Genomic DNA, 8,957 nt, shown 5'->3' with positions numbered 1-8,957 from the left:
AGATACGATCAACATGAAGATGTTCACCGATGTTGACTAGTCCGTCTCACGTGATGATCGGACACGGCCTAGTTAACTCGGATCATGTAATCACTTAGATGACTAGAGGGATGTCTATCTGAGTGGGAGTTCATAAGATGAACTTAATTATCCTGAACATAGTCAAAAGGTTTTGCAAATTATGTCGTAGCTCGCGCTTTAGTTCTACTGTTTAGATATGTTCCTAGAGAAAATATAGTTGAAAGTTGATAGTAGCGATTATGCGGACAGTAGAAAGCTTATGTTCTTAATGCACCGCTCAGTGTGCTGAACCCCAAACGTCGTTTGTCGATGTTGCGAACATCGGACATACACGTTTTGATAACTACGTGATAGTTCAGTTAAATGGTTTAAGTAGAGGCACCAAAGACGTTTTCGAAACATCGCGGAACATATGAGATGTTTCCAGGGCCGAAATTGGGATTTCAGGCTCGTGCCCACGTCATGAGGTATAAGACCTCCGACGATTTTCTTAGCCTACAAACTAAGGGAGAAAAGCTCAATCGTTGAGCTTGTGCTCAGATTGTCTGGGTGCAACAATCACTTGAATTGAGTGGGAGTTGATCTTCCAGATGAGATAGTGATGTTTCTCCAAAGTCATTGCCACCAAGCTGCTAGAGCTTCGTGATGAACTATAACATATCAGGGATAGATATGATGATCCTTGAGGTATTCACGATGTTTGACACCGCGAAAGTAGAAATCAAGAAGGAGCATCAATTGTTGATGGTTGGTGAAACCACTAGTTTCAAGAAGGGCAAGGGCAAGAAGGGATACTTCATGAAACGGCAAATCAGCTGCTGCTCCAGTGAAGAAACCCAAGGTTGAACCCAAACCCGAGACTAAGTGCTTCTGTGATAAGGGGAATAGTCACTAGAGCAGAATTACCCTAGATACTTGGTAGATAAGAAGGCTGGCAAGGTCGATAGAAGTATATTGGATATACATTATGTTAATGTGTACTTTACTAGTACTCCTAGTAGCACCAGGGTATTAGATACCGGTTCGGTTGCTAATTGTTAGTAACTCGAAATAAAAGCTACGGAATAAACGGAGACTAGCTAAAGGTGAGCTGACGATATGTGTTGGAAGTGTTTCCAATGTTGATATGATCAAATATCGTACGCTCCCTCTACCATCGAGATTGGTGTTTGCGTTGAGCATAGACATGATTGGATTATGTCTATCGCAATACGGTTATTCATTTAAGGAGAATAATGGTTGCTCTGTTTATTTGAATAATACCTTCAATGGTCTTACACCTAAAATGAATGGTTTATTGAATCTCGATCGTAGTGATACACATTTTCATGCCAAAAGATATAAGATAGTAATGATAGTACCACTTACTTGTGGCACTGCCATGTAAGTCATATCGGTACAAAACGCATGAAGAAGCTCCATGTTGATGGATCTTTGGGCTCACTCGTTTTTGAAAGGATTGAGACATGCGAACCATGTTTGTTGGTAGATATGCATGAAGAAACTCTATACAGATGGATCATTTGGACTCACTTGATTTTTGAATCACTTGAGACATGCAAATCATACCACATGGGCAAGATGACTGAAAGCCTCGGTTTCAGTAAAATGGAACTAGAAAGCAAATTGTTGGAAGTAATACATTTTGATGTGTGCAGTCCAATGAGTGCTGAGGCATGTAGTGGATATTGTTATGTTCTTACTTCACAGATGATTTGAGTAGATGTTGAGTACGTTTACTTGATAAATCATGAGTCTGAATTATTGAAAAGTTCAAGTAATTTCAGGGAGAAGTTGAAAGATCGTCGTAACAAGAGGATAAAAAGATCTATGATATGATCATAGAGATGAATATCTGAATTACGAGTTTGGCACAGAATTAAGACATTGTGGAAATTGTTTCACAACTAATTCAGCCTGGAACACCATAGTGTGATGGTGTGTCCGAACATCATAACTGCACCCTATTGGATATGATGCATACCATGATGTCTCTTATCGAATTACCACGATAGTTTATGGGTTAGGCATTAGAGACAACCACATTCACTTTAATAGGGCACCACGTAATTCCGATGAGATGACACCAAATGAACTATGGTTTAGAGAAACCTAAGCTGTCATTTCTTAAAAGTTTGGGGCTGCGACGCTTATGTGAAAAAGTTTCAGGCTGATAAGCTCGAACCCAAAGCGGATAAATGCATCTTCATAGGACACCCAAAACAGTTGGGTATACATCCTGTCTCAGATTCGAAAGCAATAAGGGATTGTTTGTAGAATCGGGTCCTTTCTCGAGGAAAAGTTTCTCTCGAAAAGTTGAGTGGGAGGATGGTGGAGACTTGATATGGTTATTGAACCATTACTTCAACAAGTGTGTAGCAGGGCACAGGAAGTTGTTCCTGTGGCACCTACACCAATTGAAGTAGAAGCTTATGATAGTGATCATGAAGTTTTTGGATCAAGTCACTACCGAACCTCGTAGGATGACAAGGACGCGTACTGCTTCGGAGTGGTACAGTGATCCTGTATTAAAGGACATGTTGCTAGACAACAATGAACCTACGAGCTATGGAGAAGCGATGGTGGGCCCGGATTCCGATAAATGGCTCGAGGCCATAAAATCCGAGAGAGGATCCATGTATGAAAACAAAGTGTAGACTTTGGCAGAACGGTTCGATGGTCGTAAGGCTATTGAGTATAGATGGATTTTAAAAGTAAGACGGACAATGATGGTAGGTATCACCATTAAGAAAGCTCGACTTGTCATTAAGATGTTTTTCGACAAGTTCAAGGAGTTGACTATGATGAGACTTTCTCACTCGTAGCGATGCTTAAGTCCATCGGAATCACGTTAGCATTAGCTGCATTTATGAAATTTGGCAGATGGATGTCAAAACGAGTTTCCTTACCAGTTTTTGTAAGGAAAGGTTGTATGTGATACAATCAGAAAGGTTTTGTCGATCCTAAGGATGCTAAAAGGTATGCTAGCTCCAGCAATCCTTCTAGGGACTGGAGTAAGCATCTCGGAGTTGGAATGTATGCTTTGATGAGATGATCAAAGATTTTGGGTGTATACAAAGTTTATGAGAAACTTGTATTTCCAAAGAAGTGAGTGGGAGCACTATAGAATTTCTGATGAGTATATGTTGTTGACATATTGTTGATCAGAAATGATGTAGAATTTTTGGAAAGCATATAGGGTTATTTGAAAGGTGTTTTTCAATAGAAAACCTGGATTAAGCTACTTGAACATTAAGCATCAAGATCTATAAGGATAGATCAAAAATGCTCAATAGTACTTACAAATGAGCACATACCTTGACATAATCTTGAAGGTGTTCAAGATGGATCAGTCAAAGAAGGAGTTCTTGCCTGAGTAGTAAGGTACGAAGTTAAGACTTAAAGCTCGAGCATGGCAGAAAAGAGAGAAATGACGAAGGTCGTCCCCTATGCTTTGGACATAGGCTCTACAGTATGCCATGCTAAGTACTGCAACTGATGTGTGCCTTGCCGCTTGTCTGGCAAGAGAGTACAAAGGTGATCAAGGAGTGGATCATCAGATAGCGGTCAAAGTTATCCTTAGAGGAATAAGGAATTTTCTCGATTATGGAGGTGGTAAAAGAGTTCGTCGTAAAGGGTTACGCCGATGCAAACTTTGACACTAATCCAGATTATTCTGAGTAGTAAACTGGATTCGTATAGTAGAACAGTTGTTTGGAATAGCTCCAAATAGAACGTGGAAGCTGCATCTACAAGATGACATAGAGATTTGCGAAGTACATACGGATCTGAAAGGTTCAGACCCGTTGACTAAAACCTCTCTCACAAGCAACATGATCAAACGCAGAACTCATTCAGTGTTAATCACATAGTGATGTGAACTAGATTATTGACTCTAGTAAACTCTTTGGATGTTGGTTACATGGCGATGTGACCTGTGAGTGTTAATCACATGGCGATGTGAACTAGATTATTGACTCTAGTGCAAGTGGGAGACTGTTGGAAATATGCCCTAGAGGCAATAATAAATTAGTTATTATTATATTTCCTTGTTCATGATAATCGTTTATTATCCATGCTAGAATTGTATTGATAGGAAACTCAGATACATGTGTGGATACATAGACAACACCATGTCCCTAGTAAGCCTCTAGTTGACTAGCTCGTTGATCAATAGATGGTTACGGTTTCCTGACCATGGACATTGGATGTTGTTGATAACGGGATCACATAATTAGGAGAATGATGTGATGGACAAGACCCAATCCTAAGCCTAGCACAAAGATTGTGTAGTTCGTATGCTAAAGCTTTTCTAATGTCAAGTATCTTTTCCTTAGACCATGAGATTGTGCAACTCCCGGATACCGTAGGAATGCTTTGGGTGTACCAAATGTCACAATGTAACTGGGTGGCTATAAAGGTGCATTACAGGTATCTCCGAAAGTGTCTGTTGGGTTGGCACGAATCGAGACTGGGATTTGTCACTCCGTGTAAACGGAGAGGTATCTCTGGGCCCACTCGGTAGGACATCATCATAATGTGCACAATGTGACCAAGGGGTTGATCACGGGATGATGTGTTACGGAACGAGTAAAGAGACTTGCCGGTAACGAGATTGAACAAGGTATCGGTATACCGATGATTGAATCTCGGGCAAGTACAATACCGTTAGACAAAGGGAATTGTATACGGGATTGATTAAGTCCTTGACATCGTGGTTCATCCGATGAGATCATCGTGGAACATGTGGGAGCCAACATGGGTATCCAGATCCCGTTGTTGGTTATTGACCGGAGAGTCATCTCGGTCATGTTTGCATGTCTCCCGAACCCGTAGGGTCTACACACTTAAGGTTCGATGATGCTAGGGTTATAAAGGAAGTTTGTATGTGGTTACCGAATGTTGTTCGGAGTCCCGGATGAGATCCCGGACGTCACGAGGAGTTCCGGAATGGTCCGGAGGTAAAGAATTATATATAGGAAGTGCTACTTCGGCCATCGGGACAAGTTTCGGGGTCACCGGTATTGTACCGGGACCACCGGAAGGGTCCCGGGGGTCCACCAGGTGGGGCCACCTATCCCGGAGGGTCCCATGGGCTGAAGTGGGAAGGGATCCAGCCCAAAGTGGGCTGGGGCGCCACTTTCCCCTAGGGCCCATGCGCCTAGTGTGGGGAAACCCTAAAAGGAAGAGTCCTAGGAGGGGAAGGCACCTCCTAGGTGCCTTGGGGGGGAGGGAATCCTCCCTTGGCCGCCACCCCAAGGCCCATCTAGGGCTGCCGCCCCTCTAGGGGTGGGAACCCTAGAGGGGGCGCACCCTCCTCCCTCTCCCCTATATATAGTGAGGCCTGGGGCTGCCCATAACACGCGATCTGATCTCTGCCTATTGGTGCAGCCCTCCCTCTCTTTCTCCTCATATCTCGCGGTGCTTGGCGAAGCCCTGCAGGATTGCCACGCTCCTCCATCACCACCACGCCGTTGTGCTGCTGCTGGATGGAGTCTTCCTCAACCTCTCCCTCTCTCCTTGCTGGATCAAGGCATGGGAGACGTCACCGGGCTATACGTGTGTTGAACGCGGAGGTGCTGTCCGTTCGGCACTAGGATCATCGGTGATTTGAATCACGACGAGTACGACTCCATCAACCCTGTTCACTTGAACGCTTCCGCTTAGCGATGTACAAGGGTATATAGATGCACTCTCCTTCCCCTCGTTGCTGGTCTCTCCATAGATAGATCTTGGTGACACGTAGGAAAATTTTGAATTTATGCTACGTTCCCCAACAATCACAACACAACTCTACAAATAAAATAAGTCATACAAGCATCATATTACAAGCCAGGGGCCTCGAGGGCTCGAATACAAGAGCTCGATCATAGACGAGTCAGCGGAAGCAACAATATCTTAGTACAGACATAAGTTAAACAAGTTTGCCTTAAGAAGGCTAGCACAAACTGGGATACAGATTGAAAGAGGCGCATGCCTCCTGCCTGGGATCCTCCTAAGCTACTCCTGGTTGTTGTCAGCGGGCTGCACGTAGTAGTAGGCACCTCCAGTGTAGTAGGAGTCGTCATCGACGGTGGCGTCTGGCTCCTGGGCTCCATCGCCTGGTCACATCAATCGGGTATAGGAAAGGGGAAAAGGGGGAACAAAGCAACCGTGAGTACTCATCCAAAGTACTCGCAAGCAAGGAGCTACACTACATATGTATGCATTGGTATCAAATGGAAAAGGGGGTAACATATGTGGACTGAACTGCAGAATGTCGGAATAAGAGGGGGATAACTAGTCCTATCGAAGACTACGCTTCTGGTAACCTCCATCTTGCAGCAGAGGAAGAGAGTAGATGGTAAGTTCACCAAGTAACATCGCATAGCATAAATCGTAACCGATGATGCTCCCCTCGTCCCCTGTGAGAGAGCGATCACCGGTTGTATCTGGCACTTGGAAGGGTGTGTTTTATTAAGTATCCGGTTCTAGTTGTCATAAGGTCAAGGTACTACTCCAAGTCGTCCTGTTACCGAAGATCACGGCTACTCGAATGGATTAACTTCCCTGCAGGGGTGCACCACATTTCCCGACACACTCGATCCCATTTGTCCGGACACACTTGTCTGGGTCATGTCCGGCCTCTGAAGATCAACACGTCGCAGCCCCACCTAGGCACAACAGAGAGGTCAGCACGCCGGTCTAAATCCTATGCGTGCAGGGGTCTGGGCCCATCGCCCATTGCACACCTACACGTTGCGTGGGTGGCCGGAGAGCAGACCTAGCAACCTCCATTACAAAGGAAGTTACGTTACGCGGTCCAACCCGGCGCGTGCCTCTCAGTCGCCGACGTCACGAAGGCTTCGGCTGATACAACGATGTCGAGTGCCCATAACTGTTCCCGCGTAGTTGGTTAGTGCGTATAGGCCAGTAGCCAGACTCAGATCAAATACCAAGATCTCGTTAAGCGTGTTATCTTGAAGTAACCATGAATGCCGACCAGGGCCAGGCCCACCTCTCATCTGGGTGGTCTCAACCTGCCCTGTCGCTCCACCACAAAGATCCACATAGAGGGCCATCGGGAAAGTATGTCCTTCCAGCCCCCATTTCGTGAATCAACCGCGGGTACTCAATGAGCCGACCTGACTTTAGTCACAACATATATCATGTGTAAAAAGTAAAGTATATACCCGTGATCAACACCCGACGTGATCACGGCCCGATAGTATAGCATGGCAGACAAACAAGAATGTAGGGCCACTGATGATAAACTAGCATCCTATACTAAGCATTTAGGATTGCAGGTAAGGTATCAACAGTTGTAGCAACAATGACAGGCTATGCATCAAAATAGGATTAACGGAAAGCAGTAACATGCTACACTACTCTAATGCAAGTAGTAGAGAGAAGAGTAGGCGATATCCGGTGATCAAGGGGGGGCTTGCCTGGTTGCTCTGGCAAGAGAGAGGGGTTGTCAACACCGTAGTCATACTGGGTAGCAGCGACGTCGGTCTCGTAGTCTATCAGAGAGAAGAGGGGGAAGAAACAATAAATATTAAGCAAACAGATGCATAGCGATGCATGACATGACAAGGCGTGATGCTAGGTGTGCCCTAACGCGGTAAGAGGTGGTACCGGTGAAGGTGGGAAACATCCGGGAAAATATCCCCGGTGTTTCGCGTTTTTAGACAGATGAACCGGAGGGGGAAAGTTGCATGTTCGCTATGGTAGGGATGCATGGCGGACGAACGGGCTACGTATCCGGATTCGTCTTGTCGTTCTGAGCAACTTTCATGTACAAAGTTTTTCCATCCAAGCTACGGTTTATTTTATATTGATTTTAAAAGATTTAAATCAATTTTAGGATTTATTTAATTAACTTAATTCAACATTATCCAGAATAGTGTTTGCTGACTTCATCATGACGTCAGCAGTCAACAGGGGTTGACTTAGTCAAACTGACAGATGGGTCCCGCATGTCATACACTCCTAGTTAATTAACATTAATTAATTAGGTTAATTAATTAAATAGGCTAACCTAAAAATGATTAATTAACTAACTAATTAATTAATTAATTAACATTATAATTATTTTAAATTATTATTTAATTGTTTATTTATTATATATTTTGTTATTCCTTTTTTTAATAACATTCTGGGGCGCTAGGGCCCATTCGTCATAGGCCCAGGGGGCATAACGGGTGCCGGGGCGTGCGGGTGCTGGCGGAACCCGATAGGGCACTCGCCCAGGCCAGTCACAGGGCGCGGCGCCGGTGGCCAAGCGGGACGACGCGGTAGGCGGGCGGCAGCGAGCGACGAAGGCGAGCAGAGGACGACGGCGGGTGGCAGCAGCAGCTCGCGGCGGCGAGCAGCAATGTGAGGCAAGTGGGGTGAGCAGCGGCGCGGGAGCAGCGCAGGTGCAGCCCGACGCGGTTGGCGAAGTAGAGCGCAGCCGGGGCGAGGCGCGCGCGCGGAGGTGCGAGCGGTGCAGGGGCGTGCGTTCGCTGAGCCGGTGAGGACGGCGAGCACGGGGCCGGCAGAGAGTGGGCATGATGCAGGCGAGCAAGGTGAGGCGGGCGGCGTGCACGCGCGAGGCGCTGCGGGGGCAGGGGCGCGGTGGCCGGAAAGGGGGGTGGCCGCGGGCGCAGTCTCAAGCGGCGCAACAAGTGCAGGACGGGCGCGGGCGCGCGCGCCGGCGTGGAGCTGCGGGACGAGGGAGCAGCGGGGGAGAGGGCGCGGCCACGGCGGAGCGTGCACACGACACGGCTGAGAGAGGAGGGAGGGGGAGGCTCACGGAGCCGGTAGGGAAATGGTAGCGGTGCGCGAGGAGGGTGACGGGGACGACGACGTCGGAGAGGAAGCAGACCAGCGAGGGAGCGCTCCGGGCGGCGGTGGTCAACTGCGACGGGCGGCGCGGTCGTCGCGGTGAGGGCGAGGCGGCGACCTCCTCCTCT

Source organism: Triticum dicoccoides, chromosome 2A, assembly GCF_002162155.2.
Source record: "Triticum dicoccoides isolate Atlit2015 ecotype Zavitan chromosome 2A, WEW_v2.0, whole genome shotgun sequence".
NCBI classification, from domain to species: Eukaryota; Viridiplantae; Streptophyta; class Magnoliopsida; order Poales; family Poaceae; genus Triticum; species Triticum dicoccoides.
The sequence above is the reverse complement of the archived record's forward strand: the minus strand, read 5'-3'. Positions refer to the sequence as shown.